The following is a 26,265-nucleotide window of genomic DNA, read 5'->3' as shown; positions in this document are numbered from 1 at the left end:
TGTGGTAATCTGTTATGGCAGTCCATGGAAACTAATGTAGTTCGTAATATTATTATAGAAAGAGTCTTGAGGTCAAGAGAAGTTACTTGTCAAAACTGCTCAAGAATTGGCAGAACTGTCAGTCTAACTCCGGAGTCCATGCTCTTGTCTAATGTCCTTTAGTCATCTAATGGAACTGTATTAGAATTGACAAATCAATCAGCCACAAAAAGTATTTTAAAGAGATTGTGCAAATGACTAACTCAAACAAATCGTAGTTAAGTGAAAATAAGTTGAGACCTCCACATATATAATGTACTTATAATGCCAACTAGATACTATTATCTCTATAGTCTGTTAATAGAAAAATCCTTACTTTTGATCATATTAGAGGTAAAAGTTGATTTGATCTGTACTGGCTAGCTAATATCTTTAATAATTATAATGGGCAAAAGACCTGAACAAGCAATTCTCCAAGGAAGACATACAAATGATCAATAAGCACATGAAAAAATGCTCAATATCACTAATTATCAGAGAAATGCAAATCAAAACTACAATGAGGTATCACCTCACACCAGTCAGAATGGCCATCATTCAAAAATCCACAAATGACAAATGCTGGAGAGGCTGTGGAGAAAGGGGAACCCTCCTACACTGCTGGTGGGAATGCAGTTTGGTGCAGCCACTATGGAAAACAGTATGGAGATTCCTCAAAAGACTAGGAATAGACTACCGTATGACCCAGGAATCCCGTTCTTGGGCTTATATCCAGAAGGAACCCTACTTCAGGATGACACCTGCACCCCAATGTTCATAGCAGCATTATTTACAATAGCCAAGACATGGAAACAGCCTAAATGTCCATCAACGGATGACTGGATAAAGAAGATGTGGTATATTTATACAATGGAATACTATTCAGCCATAAAAACCAACAACATAATGCCATTTGCAGCAACATGATGCTCCTAGAGAATGTCATTCTAAGTGAAGTAAGCCAGAAAAAGAAAGAGAAATACCATATGAGATCACTCATATGTGGAATCTAAAAAACAAAAACAAAAAAACAAAGCATAAATACAAAACAGAAATAGACTCATAGACATAGAATACAAACTTGTGGTTGCCAAGGGAGGGTGGGAAGGGATAGAAGGGATTTTAAAATTGTAGAATAGATGAACAAGATTATACTGTAAAGCACAGGGAAATACACAAGATCTTATGGTAGCTCACAGAGAAAAAAATGTGACAATGAATATATATATGTTCAGGTATAACTGAAAAATTGTGCTGAACACTGGAATTTGACACAACATTGTAAAATGATTATAAATCAATAAAAAATGTTAAAAAAAAAAAAAGAAAGTAAAATTTGAGGAGAGCTGGAAAAAAATAATAATTATAACAACAAAAATGGTAATAAAAATTTCTTGAGTTTATCCTATGACAGGTGCTTTACATGGTCCCATTTGGTTAATCATTACTAGTAACATCCCTGTAAACAAATAAAGTTAGTTTTATAAGCTTCCTGCAGCAAGAATACTTGAAGTCTGTGGGGAAGCATGGGATGCTTTAGGAAGAAAAGGCTCATTGTAGAAATTGGGCATATATTAGGGTATATTTGAGGGTAAGGCTTGAGGATACTGGTGTGTGGGTGTGCAGCTTGAGGATGCTGGTGTGGTGTGTGCACACCTTCATAAAGCAAGGACAATATAGTGATTAAGTACTTTAACAACTTTTATCTAGGAGGCAGAAGGAACAGAACATGGCCAGAGTTGCCAAAAGAGGAAAAGTAGCAGCCACTCATTAGCCAGAGATGAGATATTTGGTAATTTTTGTGGCTGCCTAGTGTCTTTACTCATGCATAATAATGGAGTGGACTTAGTTTTTTCTTATTCCATCATGGTCATGAAGATTCCTCATTTGATGCTGATAATCTGTGAAATTACTATGTTTATCATGTAGAAGAAAGTATTGCCTAGTGGTAGAAACTAGACTAGCTGCCTGCTGATAGGTATAATAGGGCTACTTTTTTTTCCTTTTTCAGTCCCCACTTTTGGGCAAGGACAGACAGTCAGGCTATGCAATACTAATCTTTGATGTTCAGGTCTTTCCCATTGTCAGTATTCTTCTGATTAGATTATCTAGGGAATGTTACCGCTAAGCTGGACGAGAGTTGGTCTCTCCATTGCAGAATGAATTGTTGAATCACGCGATGTGAAAGTGGCTACACAGCTGCATTTAAGAGTCTAGATAGGATGTACTGACCAACTGCAATTCAGGCAGTTACCGGAAAAAAATTACTATTAGTTTTGTATGAAACTATCAAGGGGCCTAGATGACTAAACCCAGGTCTCAAAAGTGTGCTTAAAAATCCAGCTAGCTCTATTCTAGCCCTTGTGCGTTTGCATCATGGTATGTTTTTTCTGGCATAAACTCTTGGTTGGTCAAGAAGAAATCAAGGGCTATTCTATGTGACTGTAAATACCCTGGGTGATGAATTTAAACTGGTATGATGGGCCTCTGGTGGTAGTATCCACATAAGAAATTGTACTCGTGGGGGTCACACACTCTATGGAGAATATAAATATTGCCTATCTTAATAGGAGTGGACCAATCACTGGGCCCTGTAGGCAGACATATTTTAAGTCAAGTTAAACAATACCTGTAAAACAGGATATAGTGACTCTGAAGAGAACAAACTGACCACTGCAGTGAGGGTGGCTTCTGTTTCTCAGTAAACAGAGTTTGGTCAGCAGGGCTTAATGATTGATGTGGATGTCCAATTTTTACAAGGTTGAAGGTTGGAATTCATAACATGAGAGGAATTTTTAGTACCAGAAGAAATCTGCATAAGGAAAGCTATTCTGAAAATGTTTTTTAAAACACTTACCACTTTTTTTTTTTCAGCAGGGTCAAGTGGGTATTGACCTACCAGTTAGATTTACAGCAGTGACTATAGTCTGAGAAAAATGCGTGAGAATGTTTTGTCTCTTCTAAATGACACAAAAAGACTAGGGATTTAGAAGGAAGGAAATGAAATTGTAGAAGAGCATACTGAGAACCCTTTAATCAGTTGCCAGGGAGCTTCAATGTATGCTATTAGACAAGATGAGTAGAAAAACAAACCCAAAGAAAAAGAGTGTTGAGCTCTCTGAAAATGAATCTTCTTCCAGAGATCTGAGCAGAAACTGTCTACTTCATGTAATCATTAATTGCAGCTGAGGGTTTTGAGTCAACTGTTATTTGGGGAGATTATTCACTTCTGGGAGAGTTCAAAGGACTCTCTGCTTGAGGTCTACTAATGAAATGGAAGTCCAGTGATTTAGAGAAAATGATGTTTGTTTTTTAATTGAAAATATGAATCCAAAGGTCACTACATTACAGTTTTACTACTGTATTAATTATCAACAGTACCTGGTAAGGTCCTGTTTGTTGGTGTTCAAGGCAAATCTCCCTTTGTTTTCTTTTCCAGAAGACGCAATCTTCAGATTTCAGGTCATTCAGAGATTGCTTCTGTGGTTAATTTGGAAAAGCCACTCATACCTGTTTAATGATAAGAATAGTAGTATTTACTCATACCAGCTTGCAGTAAGGCAAAGAATATGACCAGAGTGAAATTTCTAAATGCACAAAGTGGGCTGTTATTGACTCATAAAGGGAGAGCCAGACTGTTATTAAAGGTCTTTGAAAGGTTTTGCCTTTTACTCAAAAATTTCATTGTCCTTATCTTTAATCTTTACAAAAATATAGAGAAACCAAGGAAGTCTGAAACTAAAAATTGTCAAAGTTCTCAGAGACTAAAATTCCACATCTCAAGATATTCCCATTAGTCTTAATAATAGTCTGGCAAGAAAAATTCTTAATCTACCTTAAAAATAAGCAAAGAATGATCAAAATATACTAGAATATAATGACTGGATCAATATTTGCTCTTTGATTTCATGCTAACTGGCAGGCTGGCCCAGATAACTGTTATTTGAAGTGAATTTTCTTCTAGAAAAGGCTCATATGCCAAGAGTGAATTTGAATCTGGGTGCATAACTTGCTTGACAACCTCTAGTTTTTGTGTTTAAGTATGAACTACTAAGGAACAAAATTAAATTAGGGTTACTAAACAGTGCATTATTATATTTGATTGATTACTGAAAGGATTCACAAGACTCAATTTGTACTTATGTTACAGGCAACAAATATAGCAACATTATAACTACACATATTATATATTATAGCAATAATAGCAGGAGAAGGATATGCATTGGGAGGGGTCCAGAGATCTCAGGTGCAGTCTTCCTTACTCTTCTTCCGCTGGGTTGCTCAGGATATACTTTGTCTTCAGGTTTTGAACCTCCACTGCCATGTGTATAAAGCACCTTGGAGCCAGGAAGTCCAAAGCCTATTCCAGGTGAGCTGGTGGCCCAGGCATATTCCAGCCACATGACCAAACTGACATGGCAACTCTACTCAAACCAGTTACAAATTGTAAATCCAATTATTAATACTGAATGTTGTTGACAGGAAGGTACATCTGTCCCGAGATAACTCACAGATCAATGGTTACAGAACCTTTACTCATACGTCCCTTAGTGTTGCCAAGGATTGATATCACGCTCCAGGCAGTTCTGGATTTAAGCATTTGGCCAATTCAGATCAACAGATCAACAGACATTAGCGCAAAGGGGATATTCAAAAGTCTGGATAAGGCATGAGTAATTTCCTAACACAGGTTAAATAATCAAGGGATTTTTCTTGCTTAGGCATGGAAGGAAAATTGTTGGGTTCAAAATGCTACAGCTATGGGTAGGTAGTGTGATATGTGTCAGAGAAGTGATGAGGACAATAACCTGTCTCCAGGACCTTTAATTTATCCCATAAAATGTATTATAATTGTTTCCAATTGACAAGAAAATTTAAGTCTAAAATCCAGGAGGGGTAAATCTCTTAATACACAGTTATTTTACCAGTCCTTTACTTAAGCATAGGTTTTTTTTTTAACTTGAAAAGTATATAATTATTGATATGTATGCATATTAATATATGTCATTTATACATAATTAACGTGCGAAGATAACTTTTTATTTTGACTTTTGCAGGCTTCCCCTATTTTCATCTTAAATTTCATAAACAAAAAAATTTGTACAATTGTTTTAACTTAATGAAAATTTGAAGAATGCCAACGAAACCTGATTATTTTTACCTACTTTAAAAATAATTTTTTGTGGTACATAGTGGTCTTTCCAGGAAATTCAGTGATAGTTTATTCATCCAAAGACATTTTACTTGAAAAGTTTTCCCAATTTGGGACATTTGAAAGGATTCATGAGGCCCCACAGAGCTGAGTTAGGAGATGCTCTGATTTAGAGGTAAAGGATAGAGCAAGCAAATAAAGCAGGCAAGAATGACAGGTCAGAGAGGTGGCCTCCCAGGGTACATGTTCACACACAGAGTCATGTGTCCTGGTTGAACCACCAAGATCTAGGTGAGGTGTCATCCTAGCCTGGAACTCAAAACTGAAATTCCCAGCATGGGTGTTTGACTCTGGCCAGCTAACTTAACTGGCTGGGTCAGTTGCACACTATCAGTAAAGAGATGGGTCTTGGGGGAAAGTTGATTTCCAGGGGAGTTTTATTGTTTAACTAACAGACCATAAAACTGGCCCTTTTTTGGCCAAGAGTCAAAAATGTCATCCACGAGATCCAGAGATAAAGGTAGTTTTTCCATTGTGTCTGTAGATCAATTCTGACGTCCATGTTGTTTTATTTTTCTGAATTTGGGGTCTAAATTTTGGAAAGGCAAACTCAAGAATGTTCAGAGGAGAAAAGTTATAAACGTAAGACATAAGTCTCTAGAGGCAAGCACAAGTTATATGGAATGTTTTATTTTGTCCAGGCACTATTTTTAAAGGACATCACAACCAGAAACAATAATTAGTAGAGACTTTTAACTCTTTTAAGCAATGAGGAACTTCTTGTTAAAATTATTTAAGAGCATGCCAGAATTAGTGAGGGCTAACAGAATACTGTGACAATAAAAAAGGCATTTTTTAATTGAAGAAAAGTTATTTGGTACTATGGCACAAAAAAATTGAGTCATTTTACAGAAAGACAATCCAAATTGTAATTTTCTCCTTTGGATCATGTAATATTCTATTACTGATGAGTTAACTATTCATACAATAGTTTGTTATAACAGATTTATTAATATGTAAGTATTTATGTGGAAGTATTAAGACATACAAAGATATATAAATATACAAGTATATGATACATGTGAAGGTTTTAATTTTAGTCTTAATATATAATTAATTTATAAGTATATTAAATAAATGCTTATTATATTGAGTTTAAAATCTTAATCATGTGCGACAATTCATTTGACAAATTATACTTATTATCCTGTTTTGATATTTGTATTTTTCTATATCTACTGTTAAGCCTGTAAGGACTGCCTCTACATCAAAGCCTAAGAAACAATAATAAAATCACTTGTCAATATTATGTGACTGACCACTTCTGGTGGGCATCTAGTATTTTGTCTGCCTAGCACTCCTGCCATCTTCTGGAGGCAATCTTCCCTCCATCATTTTAAAAATTGCTTCTTTACTTAGTCTAGTCCTGTGGTTAGTATAGAGGCTGCTAATCATAGTATCTTTCCTACTTCCTGGCCAGTGTCAACTGGTTCAGAGGGTAGGCACATAAAGTAGGCAGGGTCAATCAGAGTCACTGCCATGAAGAAGAAGATAATCTGAGAGAATGTAACGGACAAACAAAGAAAAGCAATGACAAGTGATGGTAATGTCCTGGTGGTGTTTGTACTCCATGATTCAGGCATTCCCAGGATCCAGCCCTTCTCACTGCTACATGGACCAGAAGGAAGTGTATACTTATACACAGTGTGACTTATATGGAGAGAAATGCGAAATATAGGAAATTTGATCAAAAACAAATCAGGAACTTTTTTAGTAGACAATATAAATGTGAACAAGGTTTGGAAGATTCACAATATATATTTGCATTATATATGAAGTAACCCATTATGTATGATGTTACCCATAAGCAAAAATTTCTTCCAGGTTTATTTCCAGGTAGAGCAAGGGCAGAAAGTAATTCTACATGATTGCAAAAGTGATGTTTATGCAGCTGATTCTGATAATGCAGCCTGACAATTTCACCAGGCATTAAGAAAAGTTACCTAAAACTTGGAAATCATATGGAGGTACTGTTTAACAAGTTTCTCCAAGGATTATTTAATTCTCGATGGCTCTTTGCTACTTGAAAAAAATCTACTCATTGAATTTACACATTAACTGTAGACTTCCATCTGTTAGGAAAGATAATCCCCAAAGTTGTGGTTGTACTGCTCTGTGATACATTAACCAGTTTTGTACCTAACCCAGAGACTTTTTTTTCCCTAAACTTTTAAAACACCTTTCCTATTGGATTATATAAACTTGTTTGTAAAATCCTCTCGGAACCAGCTTTACCATTTCATCTGTTCTGTTCTTATTAATAGGTGAAATAAACCTTTGATATTTGTTCATATTTTATTTACATGCAGCAGATTTTCAATGTTTTGAAAATTACAGTGTAACAGAATATTTGTGGAGAGTAGTCCCATCCTTAAATTGGGTGCCAAAATTTAGGGGTAAAGGTAAATTTATTTTGAGTGATGCACTCATATAAGTGATCACTCGTTATGTAATCCAGGGCTCTGGAAATTTTTTAGCCACTTTACTCAACATTTTATGGGAGACTTCTAGAAAGACTAAGACCACCATGGCAGTTTAGTATTTGAATCTCTCCAAATGCCCTTCAGACTAGAGAGAGAGTAACTAGGAGGGAAAGATAAAAAAGACAACAGACAACTACAATGAAATTGGTGACAAAGTAACCTCCATGAAACCTAGAATACCAGTGGGTGGGGCTATATGACCTGAAAAAGCAGGGTCCTCTGTAACTCAGATTTAGCTTCTGTAGAAGTTGTGGACAGAGAAGTTCTGATGTCCAGAGAGCTGCAGAACACAGAAATTCCCCCAAAACTCTTGAGTCATCAAAGAGAGGACCTAAATCTGAATGGAATGCTCAGGAAGCAGATCTGAAAATAACCAGTGAAATTGAGAAACTGAGGATCCATATGCAGGTGAGCACAAAGCCTATTAGTACCCATAAGGGCTGCAGGAAGACCAGCAAGTCTTGAGGTGGCCTAATTCTTTTAAGGACCTCAGATATATGCAAGAAAAACTCACTGCAATAGCGACAGAAACACGTTTTGAGAAAAAGACTATTGGGAGTAGAGCAGAAATACTAAGAGCAAGGGAGCAAAAAGTTTCAGCTACTGGTAGAATGGGCCCAGAGGAAAGCAAATCTTAAAACCGTAGAAGTGGTTTCATGGGGAGGTCATATTTTTGGATTCTTGATGGTAACAACAGAAGCCCCACAGCAGCAAAGTTAGAAAAACTATTCTGGCTTATCCCACCCTCTACAAATATATAAAATACAAAAATCCTTCTCAGACAAAAATACAAGAAAACACATCTTCTTTAAATATGCACAACAGAAAAGGACTGCACTCAAACCCCAAATAAAGAAGTTGAAAGGAAACAAGAAAAGGTGAAAGTGAAGTGCATAACATACTAACGTATACAAAAGTCAGACCAGATAAAACTGTGATCACTCCACATTTGAAACGTGTAAACTGATATTACAAAATAAGTTCAAGGAAATTAAAACAAGTACATCTATTTTACCCTAAATTAGTTTATAAGTTTAATACATGCACAACAAAAATGTCATGATTTTTTTTGGTCTGGAGCTGGACAAGTTGATTATAAAAATCTTACGGAAAAACATCCAAATAAGAATAGCCAGGACAACATTCCAAGAATAGGAATGAGGAGAGCTAGTCTTAAAATGTTAAAAGAAAAAAAAAGTGACCTTACAAATATAGAAGAAAAATTTCCTAACTCTGTTCAAAATTCAAAGACAAAAATAATAAAACTGTGTGTGTGTCATATATTTGGGACATTCATCAGGATTGTTGTTGCTAACTAATGAGCAGCTCCTAAAAAAATGGAGAAGAGCACCAACACATTACTCAAATCATTGCATAATCAGATTAAAAGAATTTAAAATGGCCCTTCAATATGTTAAAAGTCGTTCAACCTCTCTCACAACAAGAGACATGCAAATTAAAACTAAACTGAGAAATTATTTTTCACATATCAGACTGGAAAAAATCTGCCCCATTGGAGAGGCTATGTGGAAGCAGGCACTCTCACACTTCAATAATGGGAATGCAAGATAGTACACTCCTATGGAGGGAAATTTGGCAATATCTAGTAAATCACATACACGTTTACTCATTGATCTGGCAATCTTTGTTCTAGGATCTATTCATAGACACACTGGCAAAGACAAAAGTATGTGTGCACAAAGTTTTTGCCACATAATTTAGTCATGTTGGCAAAATATTAGCAAAAACTCAGAAGAACCACGTGACAAGGACTGTTTTCTTGGCCCCATGGCTGAGTCTTCAGTAGTCTATTCCAGTTTTATAAGCCAGCTGCTTCTGGACCATGACTTGTATGGACATAAATCTATTGATATACTTTCTTTGCCAATAAATGTGATCTTTGGTCAGAGGAATTGTTATTTGGTAAGTAATTAAAATACATGAAGATTCTGTAAATATTTATATTCTGGAAGAAATGTTGTGAGCAAGGAAGGCATATCTGTGCAGGTGTCAACTTCAGTGAGGACAAATACTGTCCCCTTTTTGTTAGAAGGGATCCAGTGTAATCGATCTATCACCAATGAAATCAACACAGTCCTCCAGGGAATAGGGCAATTTCTGTTGCTGTCTTGTTGGGTACTAAGAAGTAACAGGTTTGTTCTCTAAGCATCTATACAACTAGCTAGACACTCCCCATGAATTTGTGTTGATCTTTAGTTAGTGATTATTTAGACTTACCCAATGGTTGATTCTGGGGAACTCATGTCTTTCTTTCCCTCCCACTTCCTTCTTTCCACTCTTCTTTCTCTTTCCTGGCTTTAGCTACAATGATTGAGTTATTTTAGTCTATTTCTTTCTTCTTCCAGTGGTTGCTGGCATCTGTACCCCGTCTTGTGAAAAGCTGGGCATTTACCTTTGTTTTGGCTTTATATGAGGTTTATTAAGTATATATGGCATTGATCCGGGGGTAAATCCAGGACTCTGGGGCCAAGGGTTAAGGAGCTGATTAAATGTAAATTTGCAGATTTTCTATAAACTCTGCTGAATAATGCAATTTTGTAGAAGAAAAAGGAAATGCATTATCGAATATGACCCACTACAACTCATTATATATATATATAAGTGTGTGTGTGTGTGTGTGTGTGTGTGTCTTTCTTAGAAACGAGCTCTTAGAGGTGAGGTACATGGTCTGGAAAACTCTGTATCCTTAATGACTGGCATTTATTTCTATAATATAACACAGGCTGAAAAAAGGGTTTGTTGAAATTCAGTTTACATAGATGGTCTAGCCTCTGTATAACAAAGCCTAGAATTGCAGAGTTGGAATAAACTTTGAAAAGATACTGCAACATTAACAGGGTAACACAGATTATACTCCATTATATGCTATTACAAGATCATGGCTATAATTCCCTGTGCTGTACAGCATATGCTTGTTGATTATCTATTTTATACATAGTAGTTTGTATCTATAACCCCATACTCCTTTTTTGTCCCTTTCCCCATCCTTCTCCCCTCTAGTAACCAGAGTTTGTTTTCTATAAGTCTTTCTCTGTTTTGCATATACGTTCATTTGTATTATTTTTTAGATTCCACATATAACTGATATCATTTGTCTTTGACTTATTTCACTACTCATAATATTCTCTAGGTCCATCCACATCTGCTGCAAATGGCAGAATTTCATTCTTTTTTATGGCTGAGTAATATTCTGAGTATACACACACACACACACACACACACACACACACACACACACACACTACATCCTCTTAATCCAGTTATCTGTTGATGGACATTTAGGTTGCTTCCATGTATTGGCTATTGTAAATAGTGCAGCTATGAACATTGGGGTGCACATATCTTTTCAAATTAGTGTTTTTGTATAGTTGGCTATATACCCAGGAGTGGAATTGCTGGGTCTTATGGCAGTTCTATTTTTAGTTTTGGGGGAACATCCATATTGTTTTCCATAGTGGCTGCATCAGTTTACATTACCAGCAGTGTACAAGGGTTTCCTTTTCTTCACATCCTCTCCAACATTTGTTATTTGCAGACCTTTTGATGACAGTCATTCTGACGGGTGTGAGGTGATACTGTTTCGATTTGCATTTCTCTAATAATTAGCGATGTTGAGCATCTTTCCATGTCCCTGTTAGCCATCTGTAAGTCTTTTTGAAAAAATGTCTATTCAGGTCTTCTGTCCATTTTTTGATTAGAGTGTTTGTTTCTTTGGTATTGAGTAGTATGAGCTATTTATACATTTTGGATATTAACCTCATGTTGGTTGTGTCATTTGCAAATAGTTTCTCACATCCATAGGTTGTCTTCATTTTGTCAATGGTCTCCTTTCCTGTGCAAAAGCTTTTAAGGTTAATTAGGTCTCATTTGTTTATTTTTTCCTTTTATTTTTCTTGCCTTAGGAAACAGATCCAAAAAAAATTGCTATGATTTGTCAGAGTGTTCTGCCTATATTCTCTTCTAGGAGTTTTATGGTTTCAGTTCTCAGATTTATATCTTTAATCTATTTTGAATTTATTTGTATATGCTGCAAGGGAATTTTCTAATCATATTGTTTTACATGTAGCTGTCCAGTTTTCCCAGCACCATTTGTTGAAGAGATTATTTTTCCTCTATTGTATATTCTTGCCTCTTTTGTTCATAGATTAATTGATCATAGGTGCATGGGTTTATTTCTAGGCTCACTATTATGTTCTATTGATCTATGTGTCTATTTTTGTGCTAGTACCATGCTGTTTTGATGACTGTAGCTTTGTAGTATAGCCTGAGATCTCAGAGGGTGATACAGCCAGCTTTGTTATTTTCTTCTCAAAATTGCTTTGGCAATTTGTTCTAATTCTGTGAAAACTGTCATGGATATTTTGATAGGAATTGCATTAAATTTCTCCTTCTGTGATTGATTTCTAGTTTAATGCTGTTGTGGTCAGAAAAGATGCTTGAAATAATTTCTATCCTTTTAAATTTGTTGAGGCTTGTTTTGTCCTCCTTTCTCTACTGAATTGCCTTTGCTTCTTTGTCAAAAGTCAAAGATCAGTTGACTGAATCTATGTGGGTCACCTCAGGGCTCTCTATTCTGTTCCATTGATTTATTTGTCTGTTCTTTTGCTCATACCACACTGTCATCATTACTGTAGCTTTAGAGTAAGTCTTGAAGTCAGATAGTGGCAGTCATCTAATTTTGTTTCTCTCTTTCAATATTATGTTGGCAACTCTGGGTCTTTCCTCTAACTTTTTTCTTCTCTTTCAATGTTGTGTTGGCTATTCTGGATCTTTTGCCTTTCCATATAAAATTTAGTTTGTGGATATCGATATCCACAAAGTAACTTGCCAGGATTTTGACTGGGATTGTGTTGAATCTACAGATTAAGTTGGGAAGAATTGACATTTTGATAATATTGAGTCTTTCTGCCTATGTACTTGAAATCTCTATTTATTTAGACCTTTGATTTCATTAATCAGTTTTATAGTTTTCCCTCATATAGATCTTGCACATTTTAAAAAATATATATTTACGTATTTCATTTTTTGCTAGTGTAAATGTTATTGTGTTTTTTAAATTAAATTCCAACTGTTCACTATATCTGTGAGTCTGTTCCTGTTTTGCTATATACATTCGTTTTCTTTTTTAGATTCTACATATAAGTGAAATCACACAGTAGTTGTCTTTCACTAAGCATGATATTTTTTCATTTATTCCTTCTCTAACACTCTTCTTTTTTTTCTGTAGCTCTGAGTCCCTGACCTATATAATTTTCCTTCTTTTTGAAGAATTTAACATTTCTTGCAAAGCAGGTCTACTGGTGACAAATACTCTCAATTTTTGTTTGTCTGAGAAAGTCTTTATTTCACCTTCATTTTTGAAGGATAACTTCACTGGATACAGAATTCTAGGTTAGTATTTTATTTCTTTCAATACTTTCAATATTTCACTTCGTTCTCTTCTCATTTATATAGTTTCTGTAGAGAAGTCCAATTCTTACCCTTGCTTTTCTATAAGTAGGTTTCCTCTTCTCCCCTTGCCATTGGCTTGTTTCGAGATTTTCTGTTTGTCCTTGATATTATGCAGTTAGAATATGATATGCCTAAGCATAGTTTTTTGATATCTTGCTTGATGTCCACTTTGCTTCCTGGGTATACAATTAGTTGCCTATCATTAACTTTGAGATAGACAAACATTAAACATTATTGCTTCAAATATTTCTTCTGCTCCTTTATCTCGTCTCCTTCTGGTATTTTTATTATACATGTGTTACACTTTCTGTAACTGTTCTACAGTTTCTGAATATTCTGTTTTCTTCTTTTTTCCACTTTGTGTTTTAGTTTTGAAAGTTTCTATTGACATTTCTTGAAGCTCAGTGAGTTTCCTTTACCTGTGTCCAGTCTATTGATGAACCCATCTAAGGCATTTTTTCATTTCTGTTAGTGTTTTTGAGTTCTAGCATTTCCTTTGATTCTTTAATTTTTGAATTTCTGTATGTTGTGTCTTCGTTAAATTAGTATTTGTTAAGTCGTGCCCCAGCATGTGAGAGAGTGAGACATGCATGGTTCCACAAAATCCCAAAAGGAAAAGTGAAACAGAGAAGTTTATTACTCACAGGTCCTTGGAGGAGGAACACAGCACACCTCAAGGGGGCACACCTTGGGAAGTGGGGCTACATGGGGAGGTCAAGGCAGGGTGCAGGTAAAGACAGCAGGGCAGGACCTGGGACACACGTTTTTATTAGGGTCTGTAAGTGAAGTGCTTTGGGGTTCCCAGACTAAGGCCAAATTGGTCAATTCAGACCTAAAAGAGCAAGATTTGGTAAGCTCCACAGGGATCCTACCTAAGGGGCAACCAAAGGGAAAGCACTGAGAGGCAGGGGAAAGTGCTTGTTACAAGGGTGTTTGGGGAAGTCGTATCAGGAACTCAATTTACTTGTGATTCTGCAGGCTATTACTTAAGGCATGCACTCATAGGAGGGGCTAGTGTCAGTTCAAAGCTCCTGCAGTGTGCTTGACCACACAAACTGGATGCAGTGATACTATGGAGTAGTTCAGCTAAACTCTCAACACCCTTTCTCTGCTTACATTATCCACCTGTTCTTCTTCTTTCCCACTTTTTCCTCTAGAGCCTTTCGCATGCTAACCATAGTTGTTTTAAACTTCCCAGTTTGATCATTACAACATCTCTGCCATATCTGAATCTGGGTCTGATGCATGCTCTCTCTCTTCAATGTGTGTCTTTTGTCTTTAGCATGCCTTGTAATTATTTGTTGTTGAAAACCAGACATGATGTGCTGGGCTAAAGGAACTGAAGTAAACAGGCCTGTAGAGTGAGGTTTTAGGTTTATCTGGCTAGGGATCAGAATGCACTTGCTATTTTTTTACCTGTAATTGTCAGGTGCTAAAATTTCTTTGGTGTCTTCATCAATTGCCTCACATACTGTCTTTTGGGTTCCCTAGATATGTCTTCTTAAATAAGGTCTGAGGCTTGTAGTTCTTGGAGTCGTAATGTTATTATTATACAGGAGCCTCACTGATGTGGGGATGAGGTGTTGGGGGAGAGATGCTATCTGTAATCGTATGATTAGGTCTCTATGTTTTAGTGAGCCTGTGCCCTTGGGATTTGAACTTCACAAGTACTTTTCAGTCCTCCTCCTCCTTGGGTGAGACAGGAAGGTTAGAGGGGGCTGGAGTTGGGTCTCTCCCTTTCCCTGGGTCAGTTAGACTCTGGTAAAACCTTGGTCATTAGGCTCTGATAAAATAGTTTCTTCTGATATCAGGCCTTGCTAAGAAGAACAGGCTACTTTATCCTTTGCCCTGCCAGAAGCATGAGAAGATTTTCCTCTGATCTTCAGTAGGAGAACATGGTTGAACTTCTGGAGGTAAAATTCACAAACGTGTGAGGATTCCCCTAAGACTCCTCTCCAGCCTTGAGTTTTTAATTCTCAAACTTATCCACAGTGACCATCCAGCAATTCATTAGTTACAGTTTAGGTTTTCCTTCCCCAGTACTGGATCCTGTGTAAGTTTTTACCCTGATCATTTGTGGTTGTCTGTACCTGCCTATCTCCCCAATTTGGGGGACAGCAGTTTGCCCTGTTACTTCAATTCTTTGAAGGCTCTAAGAAGAGCTGATTTTCAATGTGTTAAACTTTTTCTTGTGTGGATAGAAATGATGGCTTCTAGGCTCCTTACATGCTAGACTGGAAACCGGAAGTTTCTCTCTACAATTTTTACTACAGTGGAACATTACATACTGTTCTCTTTAGCAATTCCATGTTGTTTAAATAGGTAGAAGGATCACATATGTGCTAGGAGACATGAATAAGAATATTCACAAAAGTATATACATAATAGGAAAACCACTGGAAAGAGTCAAATGCCGATGACAGACAGACACATGATTTGTGGTATATTCACACAATGGAATAGCACACCTTAATGAAATTCAGTAAATAGCAGCTACACAGAACAAAATTCACAATTCTCAGTACTATAAGGAAAAAAGAGCCTCAGAAAACAACAAAGAGTAAGATGTCCTGTCTAGGATGTTCAAAAGCCAACAGAACTAAAATGTATATTGCTTGACACAGATATCCTATTATTCCTTGACTGTAAGATGCAAATTGAGGAAAAAATTTTGAAAGAGAAACACTGGAACCACAAACTAGAAACAAAAATAGCTCCCTCAAGTGGAGATAGTGGTAGCTTGGAGTCATGGTGAAGACTTTGGAACAGAAGCAAATCTTCTGTGAGTATACACATATTTTGCACAACACAAGCTTCTACACAAGAAGGAGACTCATTCACTACTAGAGTAATTGGATATCCATATGAAAAAAAGTCAGTCTTGATTCCTACCTCACTTTATACAAAAACTTATTTTCAGATGGATTATAGACCTAAATGTGAAATGTAGAATAGTAAAGCTTCTGGAAGAAATAGGAGAATGACTCCATTACTAGGGGTAAGCAAAATGTTCCTAGACAGAACACAAAAAGCACTAACCATAAATGAAAAATCGACAAGTTGGACTTAATTAAAATTTTAAACTTCAGCTCATCACAACTCACTCACCATTAAGTAAGTGAAGACAAACCACACACTGGGAGAAAATAATTACACTATATATATTGTAAATACGTAACTGTAATACATACTACATACGAGTCCTTGACAAAGAAGTTACATGTAGAATATACGAAGAATTCCTATAAAGCAGTAATACAAAAGATAAACACCCCAACTAAAAATAGACAAAAGACTTGAAAAAGTTCTTCACAAAGAAATATATCCAAATGGTCAGTAAGTATATGAAAAGGTATGCAACATCATTCATCACTGGGGAAATGCAAATTAAAATCACCAGAACACACCCACCAGAATACAATTTTAAACTATCAAAAGCAGGTGTTGGTGAAGATGTGGAGCAAGTGAAACTCTCATGTTGCTGATGAGAGTATAAAATGGTAAACCACTTTGGGAAACAAAAAGTTTCTAATAAAGCTGAACATATACAGTAATTTCACACCAAGGTACACGCTATCTAGAGAAATGAATATTTTCACAAAACAGTTTGTAGAAGAATGTTCATAAAGCTTAATTCATAGAAGCCCTAAATAGAAAACAATCCCAAATTCCATGTATAGGTGAATGGATAAACAAATAGTGCTATATACAGACAACAGAATATTGCTGAGTAATTTAAAAGAATAAAGTACAGATACCATCAATTCTCATCATTCATGGATTCTGTATTTGAGAATTTTCCTATTTGCTAAAATTTATTTATAAGCCCAAAATCAATATGGCATTTTCATGGTCATTCATGGAGCTGCACAGTGGTGGAAAATCTGAGTCACCTGGTGTGCAAGTTTCTGGTGAGGCTGAGCAAGGCCATGCTCCAACCTCGTTTCAGCTCTCATACGATAAACGTACGTCATTTGTATTGTCTATTTAATGTTACAGTTTTCACATTTCTGTGCTTTATGATGTTAATTTCACTGTTTATAAATGGCCCTCAAGTATAGTGCAGAAATGTTGTCTAGTGTTCCTCAGTGCAAGAAGGCTGTGATGTGCTTTATAGAGAAAACTGGTGTGTTGGATAAGCATCTTTCAGGTGTGAGGCATGAGCTACAGTGCTGTTGGCAATGTTAATGAATCAATAATATATACGAAGGTATTTTTAAACACAAACACACATAAAACAAAGTGTTTTGATTTTGCTTGTTTACATGTATTGATCCACTAATACACTGATATGTTTGTTTATATGTATTGATTGGTTGATGAAGCTTATGAGTAGAGACTTGCAGGAGCAATGGTTCAGTGTTTCCTAATTCTATGTTTGTGAAGAATTTATAGAACACAACTACTGCGAATAACAAGAACTGACTGTACAAGCAACATTATGGATGAATCTCATAGACACTGTGAACCAGATGCAAAAGAATATGTTCTGTTGGATTCTCAAGAATAGTAAATCTAATGGAATTTGCAAAAGTCATAATGGGGGTGTATTGATTGGAAAATACCACAGGGTGACTCTGGGTTTGTGGTAATGTTCTGAGAGGTAGAAATTAAGACAGAACATGAAAATCATTAGTTCTTTTCAACTCAGCTCTTCTAACCATCACTTTGGGTTTGCTAGCGGCAATGTTCATCTACAGCCACGTGGTGGCAGTGTTGTAGAAATGAACAAAGTTCTCGCTGGCACATTCCAGTTCAGATTCTAGTTCAGATGTTTATTTTCAGGTTCTGTCTTCCATCCTCCTTTTAGTGATCTCTGGACTCCACCTCCTTCTCTTATGACACAGCACGAACAATATCCTAAGGTGAGGGCTCTACCCTAGTCTGAGGCAAAAATATGGCGTGGCAAAGTCTATCTTTGAGGCCTCTGTCCCTTCCCCAGCCCTTCATGCCCTTTTAGTTCCCTACTCCTTTCTGTCTTCCGCTCTGGCACCTGACTCCGACTCCCTGGGCATCAGGTGCTGTTTAGGCTGTCAAATGCAACACGTGAGCCTAAGCTTCCATAACTGGGAGAAGGTCACCTACAGGGAAATTCAAAAGAGAAAACCATATTATCCCATGACATATAATTGATGTTTCTAGAAGTAAAATCTGGAAATAGTATAAATGCTTATCAATTGGGAGAATAAAAAGTGTTTTATCCTGTTAAAATAAGATAAGCGGCCTCTAATGGAGTCACTTAAGCTAAGCCCTACGTCACCAAACCAAGACTTAAATATACAGTTTCTCCTCATCCAGAAATGGAATCTCCTGATCAGCATTAGTTAGGTAATCTGCCTGACAGACCCTTACCATCCCCTAAAGGAAAATAACTGCCATAACCAACCCGCTTTTTGCCCAGCATAACTTCCTTGTTCCTGTTCTGTCCTGCCTGTAAAAGTCTTTCATTTTGAACAGATCCTGGGAGCTCTTTTCCATCTGCTAGGTTGACTGCTGCCTGACTCAAATGGCTTTTTGTTCAAGCAAACTCTTAAAACTTTAATTATGTCTCAAATCTTTTAATGGTCCCTTTTCAGTCGATCATTAACAAAGATGCATTAGATCTATATTGTTGAGTAAGAAAAGCAAAATGCAGGGAAGTGTGCATAATGCAACAATGACCAAACTCCCGTACATGTATGTGTATTTGTATAAAATGATATCAGTGTAAAGAAAAGTGTGGAAAGGTACACACCTGACTATTAACATGTTTACTTGGGATGAGATGGGCATACAGGAAAAAACAAAAACAAAAAAAAGGTCTTCACTAAAAAAGATTCAGCTTAACAACAGCATGTATAATACTTAAACCCATTTATTTAAATTACATATTCTGTGTGGATGTATATCTTTGTGTATATATGTGTATACACACACACACACACACATATATCTAGGTATACACAAATCTACATTTTCCTGTATGTTTTCTGTCTTTTATATTATGCCTGGATCTTGCTCACATTAAGATTATAGAAGCATTTTATCTCTATGTACTCGGAACAGCTTTGTTTCCTTTTATACTCATATCCTCAGTCCGTTTGAAGTTTATTTTCACATAGTTGTAAGGTAGGGGTTATAAAATTTTATTTTCAAACAGTTAGCCAGTTGGCTGAGAAAATGTTCTCAAATGTTTTAAAAGAAGCTGTACTGTACTAGCCAGCTCGGTCTCTGTGGCAAGTTAGAGTGTGGATTCTGAGTGTGACTGCGGAGCTGCCCTGTGGCACTTGGAGGGGGGAGTCAAGATCTACTGAGGGCAGCAAAGGTGAAGCAGGGCCAGTGACACGTGGCTGCAACTGCTCACATCTGTGGCAATTCTTGTTCTTCACAGTGGCTCTGACATCCCTGCTCTTGCCAAGATGGGAAGAGGGAACAGATTTTTTAGTAGATTTTTCCAAAGGTAGACTGCTGTCTGGTCTCCTGGACCTCCCTCTCAGAAATCCAGAGACAGAGACTGTTTCCCAGGCCGCAGGCAGAGGGGCACAACCCAGGACCCACCTCAGGGGCTCTTCTCTCTCAACAAGCAATAGTATCAGAAGCCAGGGTGCTTGTGCCCTCCAGGCCTTCTCAGCTCATGGTCTCCTCAGGGTGACTCCTTAGAGTTGAAAGCACCTCCCTTCACCTCCTCCTTTTGTTTGATTCTTTATCTCAGCGCTCAGCGGTCTCATTACCATGTTTTTCAGGATCCCTCAGGGCTAAAGGACTCCAGAGTTTACCTTGTAATCCCAAATGTTCTAGGGAGGGATTCTACCAGACATGTCTCCTCTCTGTGCTACACGGAGGAAAGAATGATGACGGAAATATAAAGACACCATTTCTGGTTAAGTAATAGTAATTGAAAGAAATTCCTCAGAAGCTGGAAAATTTCTTTGTTATACTGAGGAAGGTTTGAACAGAGAGAAGTTAAAAAGGACTGACAAGGAGCAGTAGAAGTTTGCTCTCATTCCAAACTAGAGTTAAGGGATAGAACATATTAAAACAGAATGAAAACTCTCAGAAAATGGTAGAAAGCCAGGAGTCTTATAGAACAAAATAGATACTTGTGTCTTCAGAATCATTAAAACAATGTTCAGAGACAGACTGTTTATCTATCTAGAATAGACAAGGGAGGTTCCCGGATAAAGATGATGTGGACTAAGAACGCCTGCCATATCAGCAAACAAAGGATACTGCTGCCATCAAGCCATCAGCCACTACGGCCGCCCCCTATAGTGAGCACTAAGGGGGCTTAGGATGAGAGAGAAGAGAATACTGGTCCTAGATAGTTAAGGTGCATAGCAAAGGAAGGAGTTCAATGAGCCTAGACTCTTGCATCTTCCCATACAAAGAAAAGTGTGACTACCTGGTTTTTGTTGCAAAACTCCCTATATATTCTGGCTCCTCTCTCACCTCTTCTGGAGCAGTCCCTCAGAGCTATCTGAGAGGCTGCCTTCTAGACTTGAGTTCTCAGAAAGTTCTCCAAATAAAACAAAATTCTGTTTTTAGGTTGTGCATTTTTTCCTGTCAACAATAATGACATAAGAGGATCTTAAACTCACCTCCTCTCATAGACACAACGAATCTATAGCTACACATGGAACAATTTCCTCTAAAAGAAACACCAAAACTAGCTAAGTGTCTCATACACTTGGGCAAACAAACAAACAAACAAACAAACAAAAAAACCCACATCAAAATGGGTAGGAGAGGCTGAGATACACCCTTTCCGTAAACTCACACCCAGTGCAGTGACCCACAATTGGGAGGGAACTCACAACCCCGAGCTTCACCCTGAGGAGTGGAGGATTTGAGCCCCACATCTAGCACCCCAACTTTTAAGACCTGCACCGGAGAAATGAGCCCCCAAAATATCTGGCTTTGAAAGCCAATGGGGCTTTGTCCATGATACCCACAGAATCATAGCGAACTGAGAAATAGTCATTAAAGGGCTCACACGGACTCACCTGGCTACCCTCCAGGACCCAAAGCTGAAGCAGCCAATTGAAACACATGTGGTCTTCCTATGAAACAGTCCTATTTGCTTATCTTAAAACTTTGGAGTGAGAGGCAGGCATCTAATTTAACACACATCTAGGTGCCTGTGAAATACTCTCCAAAAACACTGACCAGCAGGCATCATATTTGAGTTTTCCCTCTGCCTCACTCCGTGTTGCCAGTAGCTCCTGGAAAGGAGCTTGTAAACTTGTCAGGTGCCCCGATTTTTGCAGATGCTACCCAGAGGACACCTCTTGATCACTTAGCTCTGGTGGCTAACAAGCCTTATGCTCGTGGGTCCCACAGAACTGTAACAAATGCAAAAAGAGTTTTTAGCCACTTACCCCAACACCACCCCAGGACATACTGCAGAAACAACAAACTGAAACGCACCCCAGTCTTTCTGTGAAAGAGGCCTGTTAGTTTACTCGCTAGTGCGGACTGAGGTGCAGGCTTCTAATCAAACACGTCTAGGGACAAACCACAATCCTCTCCAGAGACCAGGGAGGCCCATGAGTGCCATCTTCATGCTCTCCCTCCACCCCACCCCAGGTTGTCGATGTCTCCGAGCAAAGAACGCTGTACAAGCCTGGCTCACTGACTTTTTTTGTGGCTGCTACCCAGAAAACACATTCCTTGATAGCCTGCCCTAGTGGCCAGTGGGGCTTGTGTTCATGGGTCAACGAGATGGTAGCAAACTAAGAAACAGTTCTTAACTGGCTATTCCCCAGGGCTCAGTGCAGAGGGAGCAGACAGAAATGCTTTTCTGTGAAAGAGGTGTATTTGCGTACTTTACAAATTGCTACCCGAGATTCTGACTTCTAATCAGCTTGAATCCAGGTGCTGACTAAGACCCTCCCATTTAGGGTCCTGATGGGTCTTGGCACAGCCTCAACTACTGTGAACCACTATGAGTAAAGTATGCTGCTTGGACAATCACAATAGTTTGAGAGACATCCAAGAGCTAAGGCAGACTGAACAATAACCTTACATGTGGGCCACTCCTTCAAGAGTGGGAGAGGTGGCTATTTTATCTAATGCATAGAAACCAGCACAGAGAGTCAAGGAAGAAATGAAGAAACAGAAGTACATGTTCCAAACAAAAGAGCAAGATAAAGCTTCAGAAAAAGACCTTAATTAAAGAGAGATAAGTGATTTACCTGATAAAGAGCTCAGTTTAATGGTCATAATGATTCTCACAAGCTCACCAGAGAAGAATGGATGAACAAAGTGAGAATTTCAACAAAGAGACAGAGAATTTAAGGAAGTACCAAATTGAAATTACAGAGTTGAAAAATACAATACTGGAACTGAAAAATACAATAAAAGGATTCAACAGCAGACTAGATGAAGTGGGAAAAAGGACTGCTGAACTCAAAGACAGGGCAGTGGAACTCATCCAATCAGAGGAGCAAAAAGAAAAAATAACAAAAAAAATAGAGAAGATAGTTTAAAGAACTTATGGGACAACAGCAAGTGAACCAAGGCTTGCATAATGGGGGTTGAGAAGGAGAAGAGAGAAAGGGGCAGAAAACTTATGTGAAGGAAACAGTGAAAACTTCCCCAACTTGGGAAGGAAACAGAAATTCAGATCTAGGAAGCCTAGAAAGTTCAACATGAGATGAACTCAAAGACACCCACACAAAGACATATTAAAATTAAAGTATCAAAAGTTAAAGACAAGGAAAGAATCCTAAAAGCAGCAAGAGAAAAACAATTTGTTATGTACAAGGAAACCCCCATAAGATTTTCAGCAGAAACTTTGCAGGTCAGAAGGGAGTGGCACAATACATTCAAAGTGTTGAAAGAAAACAACTTTCAGGTCAAGAATATTCTACCTGGCAAAGTTGTCCTTCAGAATCGAAGGAGAGTTAAAGAGTTTTCCAGATAAGCAGAAGCAAAAGGGGTCCTTCACCACGGGACTCAGACTTACAAGAAATTTCTTTAAGTTGACATAAAGGGGAACTAACAGTAAATATATGACAATAAAAGCTCATTGATAAATCACTTACAAAGCTACTATAAAGGTTAAAACATAAAAGCAGTAAATAACTGTAACCACAATAAATTTTAATGGATACACAAGATAAAAAGATGTAAACTCAAAAACATAACATTGGGGGGAGTAAAATTGTAGTTTCAGAATGCATTCAAACTTGAGTTGTTATCAACTTAAAACACACTATGATAAATACAAATTGTTTTATGTAAACTTCATGGTAAACACATAGCAAAAACTTATAGTAGATATACAAAAGGTAAAGAGAAAGGAATCTAACTAAGCATACCATTACAGCAAATCGTTAAATCACAAAGGAAGAGAGCAAGAGAAGAAGGAAGGAACAGAGGAATTACAAAACAGCCAGAAAACAATTAACAAAATGGTAACAAGGACATACCTATCAATAATTACTTTGAGTTAAATAGACTAAATTTTCCTATCAAAAGACAGAGTGGCTGAATGCATAATCTGAGACCCATTTATATGTTGCTTACAAGGTACTCAGTTCAGATGTAAAACACACCACAGAGACTGGAAGTGAAGGGATGGAAAAAGATATTCCATGCAGATGGAAACCAAAAGAAAGCTGAGGTAGTTATATCAGACAAAATAGACTTTAAGAGAAAGATCGTAATAAGAGACAAAGAAGGCCATTATATAACAATAAAGAGGTCAATCCAACAAGAGGATATGTTAATTTGTAAATATATATTCACCTAACGTAGACACACCTAAATATATAAAGCAAATATAAAATAGTAGGGATCTTTTATATCCCACTTTCATCAATGGATAGATCATCCAGACAGAAAATCCATAAGGAAATATTGGCTTTAAATGACATGTTAGACCAGATTGAATTAACATATATACAGAACATTCTATCCAAAAGCAACAGAATATACATTCTTTTCAAGCATACATGGAAAATTCTCCAGGGTGGATTATGTTAGGTAATAAAACAAGTTTTAATAAATTTAAGAAGACTGAAATCATCATTAGGCATATTTTCTAACCACAATGGTATGAGGCTAGATATCAATTACAAGAAGAAAACTAGAAAATCCAAATATATGTGAGGATTAAACAACATGTTACTGAACAACCAACAGGTCAAACAAGAAAGAAAAGAGAAATCAAAAATATCTTGAGACAAATAAACTCAAAATGGCTTAAAAACTTAAACATAAGACAAGACACTATAAACCTCTTTGAAGAAAACATAGGCAAAACATTATCCAACATAAATCTCAGCAATGTTCTTCTAGGGTAATCTACCCAAGCAATAGAAATAAAAGCAAAAATAAACAAACTGGACCTAATTAAACTTATAAACTTTTGCATAGCAAAGGAAACCATGAGCAAAACAAAAAGACAACCTACAGAATGGGAGAAAATATTTTCAAAAGATGAGACCAACAAGGCTTAATTTCCAGAATATATATACAGCTCATTCAACTCAATAAGAAAAAAACAAACAACTTAATCCAAAATTGGGCAGAAGACCTAAACAAGCAATTCTCCAATGAAGACAAACAAATGGCCAATAGGCACATGAAAAAATGCTCAGTATTGCTAATTATCAGAGTAATGCAAATCAAAACTATAATCAGGTTTTCACACCAGTCAGAATGGCCATCATTCAAAAGTCCACAAATGATAAATGCTGGAGAGGCTGTGGAGAAAAGGGAACCCTCCTACACTGCTGGTGGGAATGTAGTTTGGTGCAGTCATTATAGAAAACAGTATGGAGATTCCTCAAAAGACTGAAAATAGACTTACCATATGATCAGGCAATCCCTCTCCTGGGCATATATCCAGAGGGGAACCTTAATTCAAAAAGATATATGCACTCCCAGTGTTCATGGCAGCACTATTTACAATAGCCAAGACATGGAAACAACTTAAATGTCCATTGACAGAGGACTGGATAAAGAAGTTGTGGTATATTTATACAATGGAATACTACTCAGCCATAAAAAATATAAAATAATGCCATTTGCAGCAACATAGACGAACCTGGAGAACGTCATTCTAAGTGAAGTAAGCCAGAAAGAGAAAGAAAAATACCATATGATATCACTTACATGTGGAATCTAAAAAAAAAGCCAAGCAAACTTATTTATAAAACAGAAACAGACTCACAGACATAGAAAAAAAAACTTATGGTTACCAGTTGGGGGAAGGGGGTGGGAAGGGATAAACTGGCAGTTCAAGATTTGCAGATACTTTAACTACTATATATAAAATAGATAAACAAGTTTATACTGTATAGCACAGGGAACTATATTTAATATCTTGTAGTAACTTACAGTTAAAAAGAATATGAAAATGAATATATGTATGTTCCTATATGATTGAAGTACTGTGCTGTACACCAGAAATTGACACAACACTGCGAACTGACTATATTTCAATAAAAATAATTTAAAAATACCTTGAGACAAATAAAAATGGAAATAAAACATACCAAAACTTATGGGATGTAGCAAAAGCATAGCGATAAATGCCTACATTAAGAAACAAGGTATCAACCAAACAACCCAACTTTACACCTCAAGGATTTTAAAAGGGAGAAAAAATGAAGCCCAAAGATAGCAGAAGGAAGAAAACAACAAAGATCACAGCAGATATAAATAAAATGGAGACTAAAAGACAATAGAAAAGAACAATGAAACTAAGATCTCATTTTTTTAAAAAAGTGAACAAAGTGGACAAATCTTTAGCTAGATTCACCAAGAAAAAAAAGAGAGAAGACTCAAATAAATGCAATCAGAATTGAAAGAGATGTTAAAACTGATATCACAGAAATACAAAAGATATTAAGAGACTACTATGAACAATTATACACCAACAAAATGGACAATCTTGAAGAAATGAATTAATTCCTAGAAACATACAACCTACCAAGACTAATCATGAAGAAAGAAAATCTGAAAAAAGACTGATTACTAGTAAGGAATCAGTAACCAACAAACAAAAATTCAGGACCAGGTGGCTTCAGTGCTAAATTCTACCAAACATTTAAAGAATTAATGCCAATCCTTCTCAAACTTTTCCAAAAC

General features: G+C 36.9%; 1 long non-coding RNA gene across 1 annotated transcript; it reads left to right on the top strand.

The window, feature by feature from the left end:
* The first annotated feature begins 1,135 nt into the window (after window positions 1–1,135).
* LOC116665098 lies at window positions 1,136–23,106 on the top strand. Its single transcript, XR_004321674.1, has 3 exons — window positions 1,136–1,148; window positions 19,329–19,331; window positions 23,021–23,106. It is a non-coding gene; the product is annotated as an uncharacterized LOC116665098 (long non-coding RNA).
* The last annotated feature ends 3,159 nt before the right edge of the window (window positions 23,107–26,265 follow it).

Source organism: Camelus ferus, chromosome 7 (assembly GCF_009834535.1).
Source record: "Camelus ferus isolate YT-003-E chromosome 7, BCGSAC_Cfer_1.0, whole genome shotgun sequence".
In the NCBI taxonomy this organism is placed as follows: Eukaryota; Metazoa; Chordata; class Mammalia; order Artiodactyla; family Camelidae; genus Camelus; species Camelus ferus.
This window is presented reverse-complemented; position numbering and strand designations above follow the sequence as displayed.